This window comes from Mytilus galloprovincialis, chromosome 1 (genome assembly GCF_965363235.1).
Source record: "Mytilus galloprovincialis chromosome 1, xbMytGall1.hap1.1, whole genome shotgun sequence".
NCBI classification, from domain to species: domain Eukaryota; kingdom Metazoa; phylum Mollusca; class Bivalvia; order Mytilida; family Mytilidae; genus Mytilus; species Mytilus galloprovincialis.
The window spans coordinates 82,104,300-82,131,627 of record NC_134838.1 but is presented as its reverse complement, the minus strand read 5'-3'; the positions used below and the strand labels follow the sequence as shown (position 1 = coordinate 82,131,627).

At 33.1% G+C, this 27,328-nt stretch overlaps 1 protein-coding gene and 1 long non-coding RNA gene across 2 annotated transcripts in view; both read right to left on the bottom strand.

Annotated features, from left to right (window-relative positions):
- LOC143085674 (uncharacterized) overlaps positions 1-27,328 on the bottom strand; it is a 60,420-nt gene that overhangs the window by 9,326 nt on the left and 23,766 nt on the right. The window lies entirely within an intron of this gene.
- LOC143085690 (uncharacterized) lies at positions 3,109-5,115 on the bottom strand. The gene is made up of 2 exons (XR_012981406.1): positions 4,681-5,115; positions 3,109-3,825 (listed from the first exon to the last, which is right to left on the bottom strand). It is a non-coding gene; the product is annotated as an uncharacterized LOC143085690 (long non-coding RNA).

The following is a 27,328-nucleotide window of genomic DNA, read 5'->3' as shown; positions in this document are numbered from 1 at the left end:
AAACGAATCTCTTAAAGCCAGGGACTAAAGGTGCAAAAAGGGGGCACCTGGTTCAAGCAAAACTATATGAACCAAAGTAGACCAGAGGTCCCAATGACATGAAATGGAAATCGATATTTTTCATACTATTAGAATGTTAAACTTTAGTTTTCCCGCGAAAATTTCCGCTATAACTAAGATCCAAATTAATTAAATGGATATCAGCACTGTATTACAAATCCAAAATGGGCCGTTCGTTGAGGTATACTCAATCAGATTTTAATGTTTCGCGTTTTTTCCCTTCTTTTTCTGGTATAATCGTACCTTGTTCTTTTCAAAATCAAATATTATCCTATACATGTATTATACGCCTATAGTATACTTTTTGCGAAACTTTAGCTTGTTTCGTGTATTTCAAATACAAGGCTTGTTTTCAAGATACTTTTTTTGCTAATTTTCAGATTTTGTAATTATTTAAACGAAAAAAGTACTATTACGTTAATAGAAAGGAGAATAAAAAATAGATATGTAAAATTGATTATGTGAAGATAGCTCATATTGAATGTTTTCGTCGCCATACTCGTTTTCTTTTCACATGAAAAGTGATGAATTTTCTTCGAATTTTGTTATAAAGCTGTATCATTTATATGAGCTCCTCTCATTTAGATATTCTTTTCATAATAAAAAAAAGATTTCTTAATTTTCAAATACATATTGCTACAAAAAGTTCAATTATGAGGGTTTTTTTATTCAATGAAATGTTTAAAATAGATCATATTTGTGTTTAACATAAGAGATTTTAGCAAATTCTGGACTAACAATTTTTATTCATATTCGTTTAAAGATGACGGAATATTTCCTAATTATCCATTGAAATATTTCCTTTACATTAAAACTATGCACAAGAACATATTGATGAAAACATAAAACATATCTTTGCAAATCTACAGATATAACAAGCTTTTTTAAAACCAACGTAACACATTACCATTATCTTTGGCGGCAAATTTACACGATGGTATAGTTGACCATGTGCCACTCGTATCTAAGCATGTAGCCACAGCATTTCCGGACAATGTATAGAAAGAATTACATACATATGTAACTGTATCATTCACATTGTATAAATTTTGTGATGCCACTATATATCCATTAGAAACAGTCTGCGTTGTACAACTCATTTTCACTAATTAGAATGTATAATCATAGGAAATTAAATAACATCAATGTTTTGGGAAAGCTTCTAACAGTTTCAATTCCTCCTCACATTAAAAGTTCAAGTGAAAGTCATCCGTAATCAGTTTGTCGGAGTTTGTTTTGGCGATTCTCTATCCTTATGAAAATATTATGTCTGTGACCAAATCGCGTTGATTATATAGAAAGCAAACTTTCTAATTTGGGTATTAATTTAAATTGACGTGAAGCGCATTAAAATGATATTCGAATGGTATAACTATTAAATGTATATCTAATTTAAATGTGACTCCAAAATTATCGTAAAGAAACGGTTTGAACCTTTAAAGTTTGTTTGCTTTCTTCATGTGTGAAAATATGTAATAAAGTTTTTAATGCATATATAGTGGCAGTTTTACGGATCATTCGGTTCTCTATGGGTTAAGTTTATGCAACAGTTTTTAAGCTTCAATGTTGCACTAAGATTTATGGTTTATTATAAATCACACCCATATTTATTTTTCACCATGGAGAGATACTGAAACAACAATTTACATGATTGAAATCACTAAGCAATTTATAAATACTGGAACTACAGTTCGAAAACATCTACGAATGATAGACATTTAATAGCAATTTCCTTAGGGCGGAACTGGGATGTTTATTGGAAAGCTTCACACAAAAATCAAACCCTTTTAACAAACATCGAAAGAAAAAAAGGTCTTATTATCAAACGGAATGCTACTATATTACTAAAATTTCTTTTTATGCTGTTTTAATCGTATGAAATAGAGAAGAAAAGACAAACTGCGATCTGCACTCTAACTTTTAGGTCTGTTACTACCAATAGACCATAACAGAGGCAAGCGAACTATCAACCCCGAAGTTGCATGTATTAAACACTAAGTAGCATGTGATTCATTATACACATGCTTAATAATTTTGAGTTTTTTGTGAAATATAAGTTTGCAGTTAATCTGAAAAAGTTCATCTAAGACAGTTAAGACTGTTCTGTTTACATAAGGTTTATTTCTGTCCTCTTGTCCGTTCATAATGACTGTTCTGTTAACATAAGGTTTATTTCTGTCCTCTTGTCCGTTCATAATGACTGTTCTGTTTACATAAGGTTTATTTCTGTCCTCTTGTCCGTTCATAATGACTGTTCTGTTTACATAAGGTTTATTTCTGTCCTCTTGTCCGTTCATAATGACTGTTCTGTTTACATAAGGTTTATTTCTGTCCTCTTGTCCGTTCATATTTTCGTTTGTAACGTACAAAATGAATTCAAAATACGAACACTGGACACTTTTAATTTGCAAAACACTCATTTGCAAATCCGCCGCCGCCTCAAACAAGAGCTACAATATCATGTATATAACCAAAATGTGCGGAATTACATGGGATTCAATAATTTCATTGGTTTTATACTGTTACTTTCATATTTATTTTGCAATTTGAATTATAAAAACATGGGATTTTCAATATCCCATGGGACAGGGCAAAATCCCATGGGATTTACCATTATCCCATGGGATTTTGGTTAAATCCCATGGGATTTTTTTTGGTCCCATGGGATTATTGTAGTCCCATGGGATATTTGTTGTCCCATGGGACAAAAAAAATCCCATGGGACTATAATTATCCCATGGGACCAAATAAAATCCTATGGGATTAAAATTATAAATATATATATATAAATATAAAGTTATGTGTATGTTACAATGAATGCTGTTTGGTAGTAAAATGTTTGAAATGTATACGAGTTTTTTTTATATTTTTTATATATACATATATATAATTTTTTTTAAATTTTGTCACAAACATGTTTTTTATTTGTTTATATGACAATAAATATTATTCTTATTTTGGAATGTATAATAATAATATTTTACAGTCAAAGAATAAAGTCCTTTCACTGAAACAAAATGATGAAATTTCTAAATAAATGAAAAAATATTGTTTTGAAATCTTTGTCTTGTTTATTCTATTATGAAAAATAGAACTGAAAAAATATTTCATATTCTGACTGAATAGTTCACTCTTTTCATGAGGTAAGATTTTCTTTGTTATAGGTTCATTGCAATACTTGTATAGGCAAACAATTTGAATTATATATAACTTTGTGGTGTACATAATAGTATGCTTATAATTGCAAATTTATAATATAAACACTTTTTGTTAAAAGTTTTTGCTTTCTTTATTCACAGCTTGCTATGTACAATTATTCAGTCCACTATATAAGAGTGAAGTCAATAAATAATTTCATTCACTAGAATATTCCTGCAATTCTTAGACAAAACATTTTTTCAATCTGTTCTTCAAAGATCTTCCTCTGTACATCTTTATTGAATGGAGAGATTCAAATGAGAAGACAAAGCAAGTTTATTTGGACAACAACATTCTAATATCTTGTTCATTCGTTCCATCTTTCAATTGATAATTACATTGTTGTATTTATATGATCAAGTTCTTGTGCATCAATGATCGTGATGATATGACTCCTTTTTGTTTATAGTCATCATGTTGAAATTTCCTCTTTCAAATAAATGTAGGAAAAAACATGTTCCATTTCAAATTAATAAAAAAGTCGCACTATGGAGAAAAATATCAGCTTTAAGTTTTCCGTTCAGTATTGATCTGTGAATGATGACCATGAAAATCCAGATTTCTGACCTACAAATACACAAACTCAAAAATTATCAGTGAAGAGATCAATAAAATGGCTATTTTATCATGTTTATGATTAATATGATAAACTTTCATTTAAATATTCAAGTACTAAATTACAGAAATCGCTTAAATTTTACAGCTTATTTAAAATTATAATAAAAAATATAGGCCACCGATGAGTTAAATAAGATATTACATTTTTAATGCCAAAAAATGGCTTTTTTGCACCAAAGGGAGATAATTTGGAGCTTTTTCAATGATATATGCATTTTAAAAGTCATCTGGGGCCAAACCGAATTGATTGTTTTGAATGATTTGGTGTACCATATGATAAAGATATAAATAAATTGAGTTATGAAAAAAAAATATTAAAACATTTTTCTGAAATTGTTATACCCTAGAGCCTCCTTAAATGTCATTTGATCTCTATTGGAGAAATGTCTCATTGGAAATCAGACTGCTAAGTGTTTCTTATTTTTATATCAACCCAGCCATATTATACCTGTCTAATATCAGGAGCTTGTACATAGTTCAGTGGTTGATGTTGGTTCATACCCGTCATTTTTATTTTTCATAATTTTTTGTTTTTATAAATTAGTCTGGTATATTTGACGTTTGAATTGATGCTCTGTTTCAAATTTGGTTAGTGTTGACTTTTATAGATTACTATAACATGTATAGGGTATGGGTTTTCTCATTACTTACAGGTCATCAATGGCCTCTAATAAGTAATTACAATGCTTACATCCACTAAATTGAACTCTGATGGATAGTTTTCTCTTTCATCATACCACATCTTATTTTAATAAATATTTAATTATTATTCAAGGACAAAATTTTTTATAACAGTGGACTTACCATTTAGGCTTTGTTGACCTCTGTAAATCTTATTTTGTTGATAATTTCTTCTGTTTATAGTTTCCGCTTTATCTTTCATGTTCTTGCCCTACACATAAAAGGGTAAACATCATTTAATGACAAAAATAACTACTACATGTATTACATATTAGTAGGCAACTGAAAATTTTGTCTTATTTGTATATAACATCAACTTACTCATCATTCTTGCTGTTCAATATCATGAATATTATCATTATTCTATGAATATGAGGTCACAGTAAAATTAACCTTGGCAGGCAGACATCTTTTTTTTATATGATACCTTGTAGTCATTCCATACAACAAGTAGACCTATGCTTAAAAAATCTAAGGCCAAAATTAAAAATATGTTTGTTTCCCCTCCCCCACACGGGTCAAAAATAAGCGCCCAGGTCAAAAAATCATTTTCCACAAAAAAATAGAAATTATTTTTTTCCTGAAAATAATTTGTTTCCATTTTTTGAAAGTGCTTGAAAGCAGAAGGATTGATAATCTAAATAAATACACTCAAATTGAGCACAAACAACAGATAAGTGGCCTGGACTGGACAAGTCAAACCATTCATGTGACCATGCTATGACAATCACATCCAGTTAAAAAAAACTAGAGGCTCTCAAGAGCCTGTGTCGCTCACCTGTTAATGTGTTTACTGATGTCGGCCATCTTCGTTGGTAGGCGGGGTCATTAGACACTTTTTTTTAAATAGATACCCTAGTATTATGATTGTGGCCAAGTTTGGTTAAATTTGGCCAAGTAGTTTTAGAAATGATTTTTATACAAGTTACAAAAATGACGAAAAGTTGTTCAATATTGACTATAAAGGGCAATAACTCCTTAAGGGGTCCTCTAACAATTTTGATCATGCTGACTTATTTGTAGATCTTACTTTGCTGAACATTATTGCTGTCTACAGTTTATCTCTATCTATAATAGTATTCAAGATAATAACCAAAAACTGCAAAATTACCTTAAAATCACCAATTTTAGGGCAGCAACCCAACAACAGGTTGCCCAATTCAACTGAAAATTTGTGAGGGGATATATCTTATTCTGATGGACATTTAAATCTTGAAAGATTTGCCCTAAATGTCTTAGTTTCAAAGATATAAAGCAAAACCTGCATTTTACCACTATGTTCTAATTTTAGCCATGTCGGCCATTTTGTTTGGTAGGCTGAGTCATCGGACACATTTTTTAAACTACAAACCACAATGATAATTGTGGCCAAGTTTGGTTAAATTTGGCAAAGTAGTTTCAGAGAAGATGATTTTTAAAAAAGTTACAAAAAATTATGAAAAGTTGTTAAAAATTGACTATAAAGGGCAATAACTCCTTAGGGGGTCGACTGACAATTTTGATCATGTTGACTTATTTGTAGGTCTTACTTTGCTGAACATTATTGCTTTTACAGTTTATCTTTATCTATAATAGTATTCAAGATAATAACCAAAAACTGCAAAATTTCCTTAAAATAACCATTTCACAGGCAGCAACCCATCAACAGGTTGTCCGATTCGTCTGAAAATTTCAGGGCAGATAGATCTTGACCTGATCAACAATTTTACCCCATGTCAGATTTGCTCTAAATGCTTTGGTTTTTGAGTTATAAGCCAAAAACTGCATTTTACCCCTATGTTCTATTTTTAGCCATGGCGACCATCTTGGTTGGTTTGACAGGTCACGCCACACATTTTTTAAACTAGATACCCCAAGGATGATTGTGGCCAAGTTTGGTAGAATTTGGCCAAGTAGTTTCAGAGGAGAAGATTTTTGTAAAAGTTTACAGACGACGGACGCAGGACGACAGACGACGAACGCCAAGTGATGAGAAAAGCTCACTTGACCTTTCAGGTCAGGTGAGCTAAAAAAAACCTGCCTTCCTGGTCTGTTTACAAAGGGTAGACCCGGGGAGGGGAAACAGACATTCTTTTAAATGTGGCCTGATAAAATGACAAAACCAAGAAAACTTCTCATTGACCAAAGAACAATAAAATGCGGTCATGGTTTATATATGAATCTGCCATTCAGACATGCACACCTTACAATTGTTTCATATCTACCAAATATAATCTACCTGTAACTTTAAACATATGATAAACTGACAAAACAATGCAGTGTTTCATTGACCAATGAACCATGCATGAAAATGAGGTCAAGTTCATATAAAATATGACAGACAGCTAAGTGCATCTTACAATTATTTCATTCACTAAATAAAGGGGCCTTATTGCTTACAGTATCCGGAAAATTGACCAAACCACAAAAACTAAATATTTTCAAAGTTCCTTATACCCTGCCAATTTGTTATGGTTGTGCCTGTTCCAAGTCAGGATCCGATAATTCAGTGATTGTCGTTTGTTTATGTGTAACATATCTGTTTTTCAATTTTTTTGTACATAAATTAGGTTGTTAGTTTTCAACTTTCAACTTGGCTATCATGTGTAAAATCATACAAGTGTTGGGAAAACAGGAAGTTGTCGAGTGATGAATCTGAAAATGCATCACACAGTATAGCTGACTTATTTAACCCTGAAACCAAATTTCAGAAATCCTTCTATTGTAGTTCCTAAGGAAAATGGGACGAAAAATATTCATCCGACGGACTGACTGACGCAAGGATGGATGGACAGACAGGGGTAAAACAGTATACCCCCCCCCCTTTTTTAAAGTGGGGGCATAATTTTAATACGGGGCTATTAAAACCCATGCAAGATGTAAAAACAAAAAGAAGTAACCTAATTCTTACTTGTTAGGGGCTATTTATTTATTGTCGGTTATACATATAACAATACAACATATTAAAGGTCTGTAGAGCTTTTATCCAACATACATATATATGACAAGCACAATACATTTGTACATGAAACATAAAGCTCATCACTGAGATAGTAGTCTCAGAAAGAGGGAGGCGGGGTCAACCAAACTCCCCTATTCAATCTGAATGCAGGACAGAAAGTCACAGTCAAAAAGTCACAAACTGTCACAGGACAAAAAGTCACAATTTAGTTTTGAGATTATTTTTCTTTGAACAAGAAAACACTCTTTTTGTATTTTTCTTGAAGTTTTATACATGAACATGATATAGCAACTTTAAATTAAAATTTATTAAAAACAAATAAATCAGTGCATTAGGTTTGCGCACATTACCATTACATTTGCGCACAAAAATCATTACGTTTGTGTGCAGCTTTTGATTACATTTGCACGCATTTTTTAATATGTAAATATAAAAAAAAAGATATAGTATGATTGCCTTTTACAGCTGACTATGCGGTATGGGCTTTACCTCGGGCTTTGCTCATTGTTGAAGGCTGTTTGGTGACCTATGGTTGTTAATGTCTGTGTCATTTTGGTCTCTTGTGGACAGTTGTCTCATTGGCAATCATACCATACCTTCTTTATATTGGCTTATGGTTGAAGGCCGTAAAGACCTCTAGTTGTTAATGTCTGTGTCATTTTGGTCTCTTGTGGACAGTTGTCTCATTGGCAATCATACCACATCTTCTTTTTTTATATTATGAACAATTTCCTAAAATTAAAAATGAATATATGTAATAAAAAGAAGATATTTCAAAATCTTTTTTCATTTATATTCAATCAATTGTCAACAAATTGTTTGTGACTTTTTGTCCTATTAACTTTGTTACTTTATGCCTGAGTTTGACATGTGTTTGACTTTTTGTCCTGTGACTTTTTGTCGGAATGTCCTGTGACTTTCTGTTTTTGCAGAAGTCCAGGGAGTGTTAAAAAATCACATGTGCAAGTTGAGAGTCAACACTTACACAGGGACTACACAATACTTTTTTTTCAGAATGTCAGCAAAAAAGAATCACTGGTGACAGGGGAGTGTAACCGATGAATTGATCCTGAATCAGATAAGATTTTCCCGGTACGTCTAAACACCGCTCAGGAGGACCTCCTGGGTGCACACATGCAGGGCATACAAAGTGCACTCATGGCAGACCCTATATAGTCGCCGTCGTATCTGCACACATGATTGATGTATATATTCGTTATAGATCGTCATACACTTCTCATTTTAGAGTTAAATTTGCAAGCAACCTCTTAAGATTCTAAAATAATAATGCTACTAAAAATATATTATTTCCCCCAATTTTCGCAATTTTTTCGCCTTATAAAATATTTAGGCGACTGTGCTTTTAGTGAATATAAACGATGACGAGGCCTCACGAATAAATATAAATATGAAATATACTGGAACATCGATTAGCATAGATCGAGCAGCAGAGTAAACTTCCACATAAATCTCGAAGTTATTTACGCCGGATAATATAGACTGTGCTCCTGAATAAAGTTGTCAAATACATTAATTTGTGTTTTTTACTTCTACAAGAAATTTGATTCAAATGCTAATTACGCACCATTTGCTGAGCAGAGAATCATTCTAAGCCAGGAACCGTCTATACTAACTGATAACAGTAAGAATAGAAAGTCTCTGTAAAAAGGCAGTCAATACTAACAGAACTGTATTAACTTAATGATACATGTACATCAAGTTCCAGCACCTCACCAAGCACCCTTGCCTTGCATACTGAGATGGCAAACTGGTGTGTGTCAGTATTTTAATATAAAACTGCGTAGGTTCATATCGTTTGATTCAACGTTTGTTTGGTTATTTTTTAAGGATCGTTGTAAAATTATATCTAAATCTTTGTTAAAATACGATTTTTAATTGTTCAATTCTTTCTATTTCATAATTTTGTCAAAGTCTACTTTTTAAAGTTTTAAATTTTACAGAAAAAATGAATATTCCAATTTGATTTGAAGAAATCTTTTTGAACTGTCATGACATGGTGTTGCAAAGCTGATTACAGGTAACTATAACATACAGTAATTTTCCATTACGACAGTGCGTGTATTCTCGGGTGTGTATAACGTATAGTTTTCTAGAGAACATCCTGTCTACGTGTAATACAGATTGATGACATTATACAACATTTCTTTGGTTAAATGTGATAAGGTATCTGTGTCCATTCCCTATTTCAACACCACTAATTTTTCGAAGAAAAAAAAATCAAAAAAAAAAATATATGAAATTAAAAAGAAAAGTAGCAAATATAAACTTCAGTAATTGCGCATTGAGTAAACATAATTCCAATATTGCATGAACAAATCCGTGAGAAAACGTATATATGCATGTATGAATAAAGATGTGTTTTAAAAGACCTATTGGCATTATTTCACACTATTAGAGGGGTCACGTGCAGTCATGCTTCCGTGATTCCCTATATAATCTACCATTTGTTTCCCAAGATTTAGGAGGGGCTGGTACACACATATATATATAAATATACCTCTGCGGCGGAGCCAGCCATTTGAAAAGAAGGGGGTCTCAACCCAGGACAAAAGGGGGAGGGGGTGGTTCCAACCATATGTCCCCATTCAAATACATTGATCGTTCAAAAAAAGGGGTGGTTCCAACCCCCGAAACCCTCCCCCTGGATCCGCCACTGATACCTAGTATGCATATAATTAAGAACATCTTTGAATATATGCATATAAAATAATGGTACGTTTAAAAACCGTTCAGGATCTCCTGGTTGCACACAGGACATTAAGTAACTTAGGACATGTATATATAATAGTAAGAGTTCAGGGTATACATTCGATAACTAACATATTTTATAATTTTGTAATTTTTGTTTTGATAAAATCAGAGACATATAATACATGTATTGAGACATATATAATACATGTGTCTCTGAAAAAATTAAACCATCTTTAAAGAAGTTATTTCAGTTTGAATCGACTGTCTTTTGCATTAGAATTCCAAAACGTTAATGTTATTTACAAATGCCAAAACCTGCAAGAAAGAAACATTTATATTCGGTGATTTTTACACTAAACGTTTTCGTAATTTGTTTTAAAAATATTAAAAAGTACATGTACATCGTTTTTTCAAGATTTGTATAGTAACTGGTTTAATTAAGTCCCCTTGATGAAATTTAAATTGCGAGACACTAATTAATAAACTATGATCTATCTATCGGCATGCGTCGTTATTTGGGATACGTCACGGATGACCGATGGTCATATTCAATACGATATACCAATCATCATTTGAATTTGGGCAATTGATCTTTAATAATTAGGACTAATTGGTGATGGCAGAGAATAAGTCGCTGGTGATGGTTAAAAACATATAGAAGTAGACTTTGCAAAAAAAAAGGTTTCCTCGGAAAAAATTATGAAAATATATGAATATGCTAAATATTTTTTTTTTCCGAAATAATAATTAAAGACGTTTAGAAATAACAAATTTTCACAGTTGGGAAATTTTCAATTCAAGTTATTTCATTTTGAAAACGTTGAAAAATATAGATCTTATTATATGTTAAATGTGGGCCGCTTGGAGATCAACTTGTGAAACCCTGCATAATTAGGGTTTGTCTACTTTCGTCTTTTTATATTACCAAACATTCTATAATCAAGGATTTGTACAAGGCCTTGTTATAATGAATATTATCGCCAATATCACCATAATTAAATAAAGAACAGATACAATATTCGCCTAAAGAGTTTGCCATCTAACAATTCAAAATGAAATGTTGAGTCGAAACTGAGGTACCAAATCTATAAAAAGAATCACTATTTTAGTCGAAATTAAACTGTATATAATATTCTCTTTTTTCAAAACTCCTGAAATAATTTAACATTAACTATAAAGAGCTTACATATGCAAATCTGTTTAAAAGTATGTGAGCGTAAATAAAATTTGTTTATTACCCCCCCCCTTTTTTTTTCCTTCTATAAACTTTAATTGTAAACGATTTTCGTTCTTAATTTGTGTTTGCTCATTAACTGGGGTTCATGCTGTCAAAAAAAAAAATGTCTCCTTGTGTAAAAGTTATTGATAAGAAAAAAATTGAAGCTTCCAGAAGAATAACGGTACGTCTAAACACCGCTTGAAGGACCTCCTGATTGCACTCATGACATACGAAGTGCACTCAGGACCCTTTATAGTCATCGCACACAGGATGGATGCATATATTCTTTATACGCTTCTTATTTTAGAGTTAAATTTAGTATAATTTGTAATTCTTAGAAAATAATAAGGGCACGTGTCACTGATTACACAACTACTGAGCCATGAATTATCCAATTAACAAAATTAATTGGATTATCTTTATTGTTGTTTTATACATTGTGACCATGCGGGAAGTAATATTGTGACGTCTAGAATGAATATCACGATGTTTTAAGATTTTCGTCTTTTATTAAAATTTCGTTCCATAAATTTTTAAGTTTTATTCTTAATTTTATTATCATGTCCTGGACCAGTAATTAATTCTTTGCACGAGTTTGAAAAGGGAAATAATTATAAATGTTCATACTTTAAAAGAATTTATATTAATTAAAGTTTTGTATATGGAATCCGTTCTAAACGGTAAAAGCCGTACTTTTCAAACAATCAAACTCATATACATGTAGTTAGATGTTATTTCTCATTTTTATCGAACTTGTCCAGGAATTTTATTTTTGAGTTATACGAATATTTTAAGAAATCCGTTTTTATTAAGTTTTTTTTTCTCTAATTAAAGTCGTTTTGTCCAGTTTCACAAGCCTGAAACGAATTTCAATGCGAAAATAAATTCTGAAAATGAACTTGTCTCCGTTTTCGTCTCCGTTTTTTGAAAATTATGATATTTTGGGTATAATTATTTCTAAAAAATATGTAAGTTAGATTGCAGTATCGAGAAATTTTAAAAAAGAAGATGTGGTATGATTGCTAATGAGACAACTATCCACAAAAGACCAAAATGACACAAACATTAACAAAGAAAGACTATTTCGAAGACAGTTTATTGACACGAAATCCGTTCAAACCACGACTAAGTCTTCGTGCACAGATTTCCGTTAAGGTTAAACTGAATATTGTACATAATTGTCTTCTCTTGTATAATGGTTTGTTGAGAATAAAGATATACAAATGTAATAAAATTTGATATTCAGTCAACATTGTGTTTGTTTAAAAACTTGATTTAGAGAGAGAGATAGAGAAAAGAATCACACTGAAAAACAAAAATCGAACTTGTTACAGAAAAAAAACGCAACTATAAAATAATTTTCTTTATTCGTGAACTGCAAAACACAACAAATTAATTTACCCGTCATCATGAAAAATAAACTGAAAAAGCACATCGAATGAGATATATGTTTTATTTTTTCTATATGCAAATTCATGTTAAAGGTAAAACTGAACTAAACAATACAATTCCTAAAAAACAATAAAGATAATCCAATCAATTTTGTTGATTGGATAATTTATGGCTCAGTAGTTGTGTAATCAGTGACACGTGCCCTCATTATTTTATAAGAATTAACATATCTATCTAAGTTCGATTCAGGCGCGGATCCAGAGGGGGGAGGGGGGTTCCGGGGGGGGGGGTTGGAACCCCCTTTTTTTTAGGCCGATCAATGCATTTGAATGGGGACATGTAGTTGAACCCCCCCTTTTTTTGCCCTGGGTTAGGACCCCCCCTTTTTAAAATGGCTGGATCCGCCCCTGCGATTTCAACTTCTACCAAAATTTAACTCTAAAATAAGAAGCGTATAACGAATATAAACATCCATCATGTGTGCAGATATGATTACGGTAATGGGTCCTGAGTGCACTTTGTATGTCCTGAGTGCACTTTGCACTTTGTATGTCCTGAGTGCACTCAGGAGGTCCTGAGCGGTTGTTTAGACGTACCCGAAGAATAAATCATTTCCTAAAATACATTTATCTGTAATTAAAGAAAATTCGCCTAAAACATTCTCTCATATATTTAAACAATCAATTGTAAAATAATTAATTCAACGTCGGACTTTCTGTCTGTTTACTAATACTTTTCTTGTTCAGTTTAGTTTATACCCATAATAGATGAACGGAAATAAGTACTTTTTTTTAGGAAAATTTACAATTAGATGAACGGATTTAAGTACTTTTTAGGAAAATTTACAACTCAAATTTTCAAAAACAAAATTCTACACTTTTTACCTAGCTGGATGTTTTTCTCTGTCTCGAAGCCGCAACCTTTGACCCCGTATCAAACGTAGCGACCAACACCTCACATGACGTATTCTCGATGTTGAGGTATTGACAATATACAATCACATTTATCAATCACATTTATCAATATACAGCAAGTAAGTAATTTGGTGTTGAATGCCAGTAGATCAGAATTTGTTAATTGAACTTTACCTGTTTAAGGGGCACTAGCTGCCAAATTCATGTTCTTCGTCGATTTTAATAAAATTCACATAACGTGTATATAGTGTTGAATTGTTTATTAAAATGTTGCGCACAATCTTGGCTGATATGCATAAAACCATTATATTTCATGACACTGCATGAAAAAGAAATTGACTTATCGCATAATACCAGAACCAGAGACATATATATTGTATCTAATATCTCTGCCAGAACTAAAAAATAAACTACAGTAAGTCCACATACACATAAGAGGGTATGGATGTGAATTAACAGAATAGAGAACAAAGGACAAAGAAAAAAAGGAATAAAGAATAGTGAAAGAAAGAGAATAATGGAAAAAAGTGTAAGTTATTAAAAATATAACTAAAACAAGAATGTGTCCCCAGTACACGGATGCCCCACTCGCACTATCATTTTCTATGTTCAGTGGACCGTGAAATTGGGGTAAGAACTCTAATTTGACATTAAAATTAGAAAGATCATACCATAAGGAACATATATACTAAGTTTCAGGTTGATTGGACTTCAACTTCATCAAAAACGTGCAAAAACTACCTCGACCAAAAACTTTAACCTGAAACAGGACGAACGAACGGAGGCACAGATCAGAAAACATAATGCCCCTTTGCTATCGTAGGTGGGGCATAAAAAGAAGACAGAAAAAAAGACACCCCTCCGAGACGAGCCTTACATGCACTGTTATTACCCAAGGTTAATTTTACGGCGGCTCATTTTGTTTTGGCTTAGAAATAAACATAATTGACAAGTTTCCTTCCCCTGCATTCTCGATCCCACATGTAAATAGCACGGTGATTTCAAAAAGACATTGATACATCATTACAACACTTGCCGTCAGTATTTGAATAGATTGATTAAGAAGGTATAGAAGATTAATGCACGCACACTATTATCCACCACTGGCCTAAATAGTTAGTCCGCAAACAACGAGGGTCATAAAAACCCAGCACTTTGAACACAGCCACCGGCATGGTGTGAATCTGAAAGCTTCCCACTATCCATTTCTACCCATAGAAAACTTTTGCCTTTCATTTATCAAAAATGAAATATGTTTATATTTATGGTATATAAGAATTATTGGGGAATTCAAACCATTCCTATTGTAAGTGATAAAACTAAATTTATATCAGGGTGATTGGAATGAGGAAAAAAAAGGGGGGAATCAGGAGTTCAGGGCCCCCTGTTTGGGAAAAGAATTGGTTGATTATATATGGAATCACTGAGTCATGGCAGGAGCAGGCCCCTCTTAGGCAGTCGGTGGGCCCCACTTATGAAAAATTCTGGATCCACCACTGTGGTCATGGTGGTCTTCAGTTGTATTATCTTTTAAAAAAAAAATTACACCTGTATAGTGTATATTCTTTAGTGTAAATCAAGGGAAAATACTGTGAACTGTCTGTGCATTGGGGCTTATTATTGGGGTATTTCGGGGGGAAGAAAGAAGGGAGGGTGAGTCCATGGGAGGTAATCCCCACCCCTTTCAATTTGAGAATATGCTATTGTTGTAAAAATGTAACTACCGAGCGGAATAGTAGACAAGGCTGCAAATTAACAAAGAGTTCTAAATAAAATAATTTATTATGCAGGAATATTAATTTCAATTCTTCAAAGTCAATATATAATTCACACAATTTAAACCAAGTCAAAGAACCTGCATAATGTCAGTGTTTAGACAAAAATAACAAATAGCGATAAATATACGTTTCAATAATAAAATGAACAATTCCAAACTTAGGCCAGGGTTGGGCTAAAATAGTTTCACGGCAAAAACGCCACCGTCAAATACAATGTGTAACGGAATTCACCGTCTCTTTACACAATTAATACCTGAAGATGTGTAAATAAATGCTAAAATAGCTTAACTTTACTTCTTATATAAATTCACAATGCCAAACGTGAAATAAATAGGTTAGGAGAACGAAACACATCCGATCTCTGGGACAGTTAAATTTCAACTTACCAAGTTGTTTACGTTTGTAACCAAGATGTCATATCACGGACTATTTCCCGTAATTACTTACATTTCGCGGATCTCGTATACGCGATCGTTACACTGACAAATATGCATGACCATTAATTATATACAATAAATAGTTTTATTCCATAATAACAATATTTCAATAAGCACACCCGGAATTAAATCCCGTATTTCAGAAATAACTTCTTTGTTGTGAAAAGAACGACAACTCTTGCACTAAACATGGAACTACGGTTTGGCGGAAAATGTGTCAACACAGTAAACTCTACAAAAAACGTTGATTAATAAATTAAACAAGACTAAAATGTGCTTTACCAGGTCTGTCATACCTTTACACAAATTGGGCAAACAGAAATAATACTTAAGGGATGAGATTTCATGAGAAATCATTATTAAATATCGAGGTTTAACCAAATACCATTTCAGTTTCACAACACTACCCCCCTTGAAGAATACATTTCGTCCCCGAAATTCTATAACTCAATTAACAAAAATAGAATAGTATGCTTATTGAACATAATAATATCAATAAAAAACAACCCACATATCATTGAATAGGTTTGACGCTGAGAACTTCTTCTCCTTTAAGCATCACATAAAATCTATATATACACAATAACAATGAAAAGTGTTTGAGGACTTCACCTCCTTTAAAACACTAAAATATTTGACAAAGTAAAGACAAAATTGGTATTCAAAATTAAGAATCAATAAAAAAGGTAAATTATTACAGCTCCAAATGAAACCTAATTTCATTCAATATCTATAGATTATCTTAAAATTAATTTTCTAATTTTTGTAAAGATTACGGAAACCAATTTTGTCAACAACAGTAACAAATGCATAAATATGACATTTAAATAAAAATCAAGATATTGTCTAAAACAATTTTTTTACTACATATCCTTTTAGCTTTTTCCTGGGCCTCTCATTTTCTTTTTCTTCCTCTGAATCAAACTCGTCCACTCTTAGTTTTCTCCTCAAAACTTCCACTTCATTATCCTTGTGTCTGAGTTTTCTTTCTAGTTTTCTAATCAAGTCATCCTTTTCTTTTAATTGTATCCTGCTTCCTTCTTCATCCTTCCTTAATTTTCTCTCCGCTAACTTTACCTCCTCTTCCTTCATTTTCAATCTATTCTCTAAACGGGCGATATAGTCCCCAAATCTATTAAGCTCAGCCTGGTGACTGCCTTTCATAACATTTACCTCAGCCTTAAGCTCTCTGAAGGTTATAAATGTTTCTTCAGTCTGACATGAATTATCTGTTATATTAAATTCCCCGCTATCTTCCCTGATTTCTATGATTGATTCGACAACTTCTGTAACAATATATGATTGATCCTTGTATGTGGCATCACATGATGTGTCAATGCCCAATTTCACAAAATATGGGTTTGTAGATTTTATTATACAGTTGCTATTATTAGACTGAATACCAAGTTCTTCCAATTTATCAAGGTGTGGTTTATAAGATAGAATATGTCTGTCCATGTTCCTTCTGGTATTTCCCCGGAAGTGACAAATGTTGCAATGGAATGGTACCTGGTTTTCCTGTACATGGCTAAGTAATATATGCCAAATTGTATCCCTCTTATTTCCTTCGTACAAACAGTCAGTCCAATTACAATTATAAATTTCAGACATTTTACTGAAATAAAATAAAGACTTGAAAGAAATGAGAACAAATAATTGACAGCAGGTACCTTGACTTGGACATCTTACATTCCTTTCTGGACAGCAACAGCCCAGGCTGGAACATCATCAGATTGATATTTCTTTAACTTATCATGATGAACAGTCTCTGATTTGTATCTATTTTTTATTTTATAAAGTACAGGACTCAAAATATCTACTATTACAAATGGACCAGACCATCTTTCGTTTAGTTTTTTAAATATGTTATTAAATTTGTAAACAAGTGATCCTTTACAAAATTGATTTTGGGATATACGGCTGTCGTAATCTTTTTTCTGTCGTACAGCAGATGAGCGGAGATGTTCACGTGCTAATTGGTAAATTTCCTCCAATTTTGACCTCATCTTGGACACGTAAGTCTCAACTTCCATTGATTCATTACAATTTGGAAAAGGGAATATAATTTGAGGGGGTAAAGTAATCTCCCTGCCTAGCATTAGCATGTTAGGGGAATAACCTGTAGCTGGATGTACAGTACTTCTATAGGCTGCCATTAAAATACCAATATGTAAATCCCAATCATTAGCATTTTTATTAACAAAACTTCTAATCATTCCCTCAAGCGTGGCATTAAATCTCTCTATGATGCCATTAGAGCAAGGTCTATAGGACGTAGATCTTGTCTTATGTATTTCCAATAATTTACAAACTTCTGTAAAAATTTTACTCTCAAAATTTCTCCCTTGATCGGAGTGGAGTTCCAAAGGAATACCAAAACGGGAAATAAATTCATGGACAAGCTTCTCAGCAACCTTTTCAGCTTGCTGGTGTGGAAGTGGGAACGCCTCCATCCATCTAGTAAAATGGTCTCCAATAACTAATATAAATTTATTATTTTGACGGGTATGGGGTAAAGGACCAATAACATCAATTGCAACGCGGTCCAATGGATAACCCACAGTGTAACTCTGTAAAGACGCTTTAGGTTTTCTATTTAAAGCCTTAAATCGATTGCAAACAGAACAAGTGTTTACATGTGATTGGATATCCTCTCCCATCTTGTACCAATGGAAACAGTTTTTAATTTTGTCCTTAGTTTTATTTACACCAAAATGTGCAGAATACATAGTATTATGACAACTTGTCATTACCTCTTTCCTCAAGACTTTGGGAACTAATAACTGATAACTTTCACCAGTTGGTTGCAATCTTTTCTGATACAATACATTATTTTTTGTAATCAAAAGATCATAATTTAACCAATATTTTCTTGTTGGTGGACTGTATGAAGCAATTTCATCTCTGTTTGGTTTACAATTATTATCTAACCATTTATGTACAGGCCCTAAATCACTATCTTCTTTTTGAAAATTTTCCAATTCTTTTGTAGTGTACCCACTAAGCCAATTTGAATCAATTAACTTAGAATTTTGACTTCTTGTGACAGCACAAATTTTTGAAACAAATGGGTTATCACTTAAATTAGTGACATTATCTACATCAGTTTTAAAATCTACCCATTCAGCATCCATAGATTTGCAATTTTTACATTCAGGATTTCTAACACCCTGTTTAATATGATCACAGAGTGATAAGTCATATTCACGACGTGAAAGCGAGTCAGCATTTTGGTGTTTAACCCCTGGTCTGTGTTGAATATCAAAATTATACTGGGAAAGGGTCTCAAGCCAACGAGCCAACTGCCCCTGTGGATCTTTAAAGTTAAACAACCATCTCAAGGATGCATGGTCAGACCTTAGCAAAAATTTTCGACCTACTAAGTAATGGCGAAACTGATGTATGAATGTTATGACTGCTAAAAGTTCTCTTCTGGTCACGCTATACCGTTGTTGTGGTTTATCTAATTTTTTGGACCCATAGGCAATCACCTTTTCCTTTCCATTTTGAATTTGAGAAAGTACTGACCCAATTCCAATATTAGACGCATCAGTATCCAAAATAAACTGACCTTCTGGTAATGGATATGCTAAAATTGGAGCTTCACACAAAGCTTTGCGTATTATTTCAAATGAACTTTGACATTCACTTGACCAATTAAAAGGAACATCTTTCCTAGTTAGTCTACTCAAAGGAGATGCTATTTCACTAAACTTGTGAACAAATTGTCGATAGTAATTACAAAGACCCAAAAATTGCTGGACTTCCTTGACTGAATTTGGAACCTGCCATTTACTAACTGATTCAACAATTTTTGGATTCGGACTAATGCCATTTTTACTAACAGTATGGCCTAAATAAAGAACTTGATCTTTAATGAACTCGCACTTAGAAGGTTTAAGTTTTAAACCAACATTTTGTAATCTGCCCAGAACTTCATCTAATTTATTAAAATGGTCTTCTAAATTTGAACTATAAATTATGATATCATCCAAATAAATCAAAAGGGTTTTCCATTGCATTCCTCGAAAAATTAACTCCATACATCTTTGAAAAGTTGAAGGAGCATTACACAATCCAAAAGGCATTTTAGTATACTCAAAAAGACCGTATTTTGTAATAAATGCAGTCTTATGTCGATCTTCTGGCGCCATTTCCAATTGCCAATAACCAGACTGAAGGTCCATGACTGAAAATATGCTAGCGCCGGCTAGACAATCTAAGCACATAGATATATTAGGAATCGGGTAGGCATCCTTGATAGTCGACTCATTCAATTTTCTGTAATCTATACACCACCTTACCGACCCATCCTTCTTACGAACTAAACAAATATTTGACCTCCAGGCTGATGAAGAAGGTTGAATGACCCCCCTTTCCAATTGGTCTTTCAAATATGCCTCTTCCTCTCCTTCAAAATTTTTAGGTGTACGTCTCAAAGGTTGCCTTGTTGGTGCTGCCCCTGCAGTATCTATTTTATGTTTGATAAGGGAACAAGAACCCAAGTCAAGCTTATCTTTTGCAAAAGCACCCTGATTTTTCAATAGAACTTTAGCTAATTTCAATTTTTGCTCTTGGTCACTAATTTTCTCGCAACTTTTCTGATAGAGTTCAGAAAGAAAATCTGGTAGTTTTGGAATTTCGGCCTCAATTTCAAAACTATCAGTTTTGGTACTCAACACTTTAGGACTTCTCCAATTTTCAGGAATTACTGGGGTATCTATTAGGTCCCCTTGACTCATGCCAATACAAAAATCTTTATATAAAACCGAATCATACAATTCAACATCAGCATTGTTGTCAATGAACACCTCAAATTGTTCAACAGGATGTAATTCACCTAATAAATAGTTTTTGCGAATTCTAATAGGATACTTTTCTACATTTACTATTCTAACAGGAATAGTCTCCTTATAGGGATCAACCAATGACCTAGCAACTATAATTTGTCTTTCATCTATAAAGACTGGTTCAACACTACAATAACGGGAATCAAGTATTTCTGAATTAATACTCAAACCTGGAGACGTTAGACACGGGGTGTGGTGAAGTAAGGACACGAAAAGAAAGGATTTTATAGTATGCTGTATTGAAGTGGTTTATAGAATATAGAGCTCCAGTGATTTAATACATCGGTCTGGCTTGTTATTATTCGTATATATTCAAATGAGCAATCCTTGGACATACTCTTAACTTTTCCGTCAGAAGAACTGTTCCATAGCATAGCATATATTTACGGACTTTATTCAGATTACCATTAAGTTTTCAGGAACTGTGACATTTTATACCGATTTGTGATCATAATTTTATATGTGTTAATTAAATCATCATTTTCTACAACTTTCTCCGTTATCTCAAATATTTGTAGCTGAACATTATAATTCTATTTTCGATATTTGTTTATGAAAAGAATCCACCGCTCGGACATTCCTCTTTTCATAACACCGCTGCCACCAATGTTGTAAAAATGTAACTACCGAGCGGAATAGTAGACAAGGCTGCAAATTAACAAAGAGTTCTAAATAAAATAATTTATTATGCAGGAATATTAATTTCAATTCTTCAAAGTCAATATATAATTCACACAATTTAAACCAAGTCAAAGAACCTGCATAATGTCAGTGTTTAGACAAAAATAACAAATAGCGATAAATATACGTTTCAATAATAAAATGAACAATTCCAAACTTAGGCCAGGGTTGGGCTAAAATAGTTTCACGGCAAAAACGCCACCGTCAAATACAATGTGTAACGGAATTCACCGTCTCTTTACACAATTAATACCTGAAGATGTGTAAATAAATGCTAAAATAGCTTAACTTTACTTCTTATATAAATTCACAATGCCAAACGTGAAATAAATAGGTTAGGAGAACGAAACACATCCGATCTCTGGGACAGTTAAATTTCAACTTACCAAGTTGTTTACGTTTGTAACCAAGATGTCATATCACGGACTATTTCCCGTAATTACTTACATTTCGCGGATCTCGTATACGCGATCGTTACACTGACAAATATGCATGACCATTAATTATATACAATAAATAGTTTTATTCCATAATAACAATATTTCAATAAGCACACCCGGAATTAAATCCCGTATTTCAGAAATAACTTCTTTGTTGTGAAAAGAACGACAACTCTTGCACTAAACATGGAACTACGGTTTGGCGGAAAATGTGTCAACACAGTAAACTCTACAAAAAACGTTGATTAATAAATTAAACAAGACTAAAATGTGCTTTACCAGGTCTGTCATACCTTTACACAAATTGGGCAAACAGAAATAATACTTAAGGGATGAGATTTCATGAGAAATCATTATTAAATATCGAGGTTTAACCAAATACCATTTCAGTTTCACAACACTAACTTCTGTGAAGAAAATAAAGTGTTCAAAATGCAAAGAGAGAGGACATGTTAGACGGACATGCCCTAAAATAAAATTAATAGACCTGGTGACTGTTGGAAATCGTTTGAGGAAATGTATAAACAAACCAGAGATGAGAGACAAAGAACTGACATCTGGCAATATATTTAGTAAGGAATTGTGTTGTGCTAATGTAAAACGTTTGAAAGCATGTACTAAGAAATTCAAAATTCTTGATTCTAAACAGTCAGCCAATAGAATTAGGAGACATGGAGTTTGTTGTTTGTAGTATTACGATTATTATACATACGTGGTCTGATGACCTGTTATTTATTTCGAGGACGAAATTGTTTTAAAAAGGAGGGCAGTGTTGTGAACATTATTTCTAAACAACGTTGTACAGTTTCCCGGATTTTGCAAGCTGATGACGTTGATGAGGACTTTTGTTTTGGAGACGTTAGACACGGGGTGTGGTGAAGAGTGTTATGAAAAGAGGAATGTCCGAGCGGTGGATTCTTTTCATAAACAAATATCGAAAATAGAATTATAATGTTCAGCTACAAATATTTGAGATAACGGAGAAAGTTGTAGAAAATGATGATTTAATTAACACATATAAAATTATGATCACAAATCGGTATAAAATGTCACAGTTCCTGAAAACTTAATGGTAATCTGAATAAAGTCCGTAAATATATGCTATGCTATGGAACAGTTCTTCTGACGGAAAAGTTAAGAGTATGTCCAAGGATTGCTCATTTGAATATATACGAATAATAACAAGCCAGACCGATGTATTAAATCACTGGAGCTCTATATTCTATAAACCACTTCAATACAGCATACTATAAAATCCTTTCTTTTCGTGTCCTTACTTCACCACACCCCGTGTCTAACGTCTCCAAAACAAAAGTCCTCATCAACGTCATCAGCTTGCAAAATCCGGGAAACTGTACAACGTTGTTTAGAAATAATGTTCACAACACTGCCCTCCTTTTTAAAACAATTTCGTCCTCGAAATAAATAACAGGTCATCAGACCACGTATGTATAATAATCGTAATACTACAAACAACAAACTCCATGTCTCCTAATTCTATTGGCTGACTGTTTAGAATCAAGAATTTTGAATTTCTTAGTACATGCTTTCAAACGTTTTACATTAGCACAACACAATTCCTTACTAAATATATTGCCAGATGTCAGTTCTTTGTCTCTCATCTCTGGTTTGTTTATACATTTCCTCAAACGATTTCCAACAGTCACCAGGTCTATTAATTTTATTTTAGGGCATGTCCGTCTAACATGTCCTCTCTCTTTGCATTTTGAACACTTTATTTTCTTCACAGAAGTCCTCACTTTCTTAATGGACGAAACACAATGCAAATCCGTGGTTTCACACGTTCTTTTACAAAAGTCACTATTTAAATTTTCATGTTGTTTTGAATTCCCTGTATCTTTACGAAAAGTCTCTTTACAAAGTTCCTGCCAATACATTTCCTCTATAATCTCGCCAATGTTGACAGGTTGCTTAATCATTACATTCAACGCTACGCTGGAATCAGTATATCCCGATAAAGCATATTCTGTAGTGAGCTTTACCAACAAATTATTGTCTATTCCAGGAAACGATTTCCTTACCATAATCTCAACTCTACAAACATATTCCTGAATAGATTCATCTTCCGATTTTGACACATTTCTCAGTCTAAGTCGGCACATCCCGGGTGTTTCATTATCCCCAAATCGCCATTTCATAGAAGAATACAGTTTCTCAATATTAGTACGAATATCAATAGGCAAGTGTGCTGAGTATTCTAACGCTTGGTTCCTCAATGCAATTAAAAAATAACAAACCTTGTCATAATTGTCCCAGCAATTACGTTCTGCATAAATTGAAAACTGCATCCAAAATCCCTCAAATGAACCTGTTCCATCAAATTGAAGAGAATATGAATCTGTCATTGTTTTTATATCAATTTCCTCCTCTTTTTGAAAAAATCGGTTGTCTTTTGCTTCAGTAAAATCCACACTTCATACTGCACACGGTAACTTTCTATACAGTATTCAAATACTTCAATCCAACGTTATTCTTATCTTATTTAAAAACACAATTTACTTGTCACAAAACGTAGGTAAGTTCGCTGCCACCAGTGTTATGAAAAGAGGAATGTCCGAGCGGTGGATTCTTTTCATAAACAAATATCGAAAATAGAATTATAATGTTCAGCTACAAATATTTGAGATAACGGAGAAAGTTGTAGAAAATGATGATTTAATTAACACATATAAAATTATGATCACAAATCGGTATAAAATGTCACAGTTCCTGAAAACTTAATGGTAATCTGAATAAAGTCCGTAAATATATGCTATGCTATGGAACAGTTCTTCTGACGGAAAAGTTAAGAGTATGTCCAAGGATTGCTCATTTGAATATATACGAATAATAACAAGCCAGACCGATGTATTAAATCACTGGAGCTCTATATTCTATAAACCACTTCAATACAGCATACTATAAAATCCTTTCTTTTCGTGTCCTTACTTCACCACACCCCGTGTCTAACGTCTCCAAAACAAAAGTCCTCATCAACGTCATCAGCTTGCAAAATCCGGGAAACTGTACAACGTTGTTTAGAAATAATGTTCACAACACTGCCCTCCTTTTTAAAACAATTTCGTCCTCGAAATAAATAACAGGTCATCAGACCACGTATGTATAATAATCGTAATACTACAAACAACAAACTCCATGTCTCCTAATTCTATTGGCTGACTGTTTAGAATCAAGAATTTTGAATTTCTTAGTACATGCTTTCAAACGTTTTACATTAGCACAACACAATTCCTTACTAAATATATTGCCAGATGTCAGTTCTTTGTCTCTCATCTCTGGTTTGTTTATACATTTCCTCAAACGATTTCCAACAGTCACCAGGTCTATTAATTTTATTTTAGGGCATGTCCGTCTAACATGTCCTCTCTCTTTGCATTTTGAACACTTTATTTTCTTCACAGAAGTCCTCACTTTCTTAATGGACGAAACACAATGCAAATCCGTGGTTTCACACGTTCTTTTACAAAAGTCACTATTTAAATTTTCATGTTGTTTTGAATTCCCTGTATCTTTACGAAAAGTCTCTTTACAAAGTTCCTGCCAATACATTTCCTCTATAATCTCGCCAATGTTGACAGGTTGCTTAATCATTACATTCAACGCTACGCTGGAATCAGTATATCCCGATAAAGCATATTCTGTAGTGAGCTTTACCAACAAATTATTGTCTATTCCAGGAAACGATTTCCTTACCATAATCTCAACTCTACAAACATATTCCTGAATAGATTCATCTTCCGATTTTGACACATTTCTCAGTCTAAGTCGGCACATCCCGGGTGTTTCATTATCCCCAAATCGCCATTTCATAGAAGAATACAGTTTCTCAATATTAGTACGAATATCAATAGGCAAGTGTGCTGAGTATTCTAACGCTTGGTTCCTCAATGCAATTAAAAAATAACAAACCTTGTCATAATTGTCCCAGCAATTACGTTCTGCATAAATTGAAAACTGCATCCAAAATCCCTCAAATGAACCTGTTCCATCAAATTGAAGAGAATATGAATCTGTCATTGTTTTTATATCAATTTCCTCCTCTTTTTGAAAAAATCGGTTGTCTTTTGCTTCAGTAAAATCCACACTTCATACTGCACACGGTAACTTTCTATACAGTATTCAAATACTTCAATCCAACGTTATTCTTATCTTATTTAAAAACACAATTTACTTGTCACAAAACGTAGGTAAGTTCGCTGCCACCAGTGTTATGAAAAGAGGAATGTCCGAGCGGTGGATTCTTTTCATAAACAAATATCGAAAATAGAATTATAATGTTCAGCTACAAATATTTGAGATAACGGAGAAAGTTGTAGAAAATGATGATTTAATTAACACATATAAAATTATGATCACAAATCGGTATAAAATGTCACAGTTCCTGAAAACTTAATGGTAATCTGAATAAAGTCCGTAAATATATGCTATGCTATGGAACAGTTCTTCTGACGGAAAAGTTAAGAGTATGTCCAAGGATTGCTCATTTGAATATATACGAATAATAACAAGCCAGACCGATGTATTAAATCACTGGAGCTCTATATTCTATAAACCACTTCAATACAGCATACTATAAAATCCTTTCTTTTCGTGTCCTTACTTCACCACACCCCGTGTCTAACGTCTCCAAAACAAAAGTCCTCATCAACGTCATCAGCTTGCAAAATCCGGGAAACTGTACAACGTTGTTTAGAAATAATGTTCACAACACTATTATCTTGTAAACGGTCCAGATCCCCATCCCTAAACCATATCTATTCTTGAATGGGACGATAAAACAAATCAAATGAAATTAAAAGGAGGTCTTTGGGGGTTACCCCACTCTGTTCAATTTGAGAATGTGCTATTATCTTGTGAACGATCCAGATCCCCACCCCTAAACCATATATATTCTTGTCAGGGACAATAAAATTAATAATGAAATAAAATAAAAGTGAAGTCCCACCCCCTCTAGTTTGAAAACTTGTAAACGGTCAAGATCCCCACCCCTAAACCATATTTATATATTCTTGTATAGAACAATAAAACAAATCAAAGGAAATATAGGGAGAGTCCATGGGGTTCACCCCCACCCCCACATGTTTGAGAAACTTTTAAATGGTTGAGATCCCCTGTCATCCAGTGGTTAGGTGAAAAAATTTCAGGATTCCTGATCCCCACCGTCAAACCATATATATTCTTGTATGAGACAATAAAACAAATCAAATGAATATAGGATCATCCCCTTTGTCTTGGGTTGGGAACCCCCCTTTTTAAAATGGCTGGATCCGCCCCGGCATACCATCTAGCTAGCTATAAAGGCTTTAAAAATATGAAATCAAACAAGGAAATTAACAGTGTAGGCAACTGTTTTGAATTTAAAAAAAAGTCTTTTACATATATATAA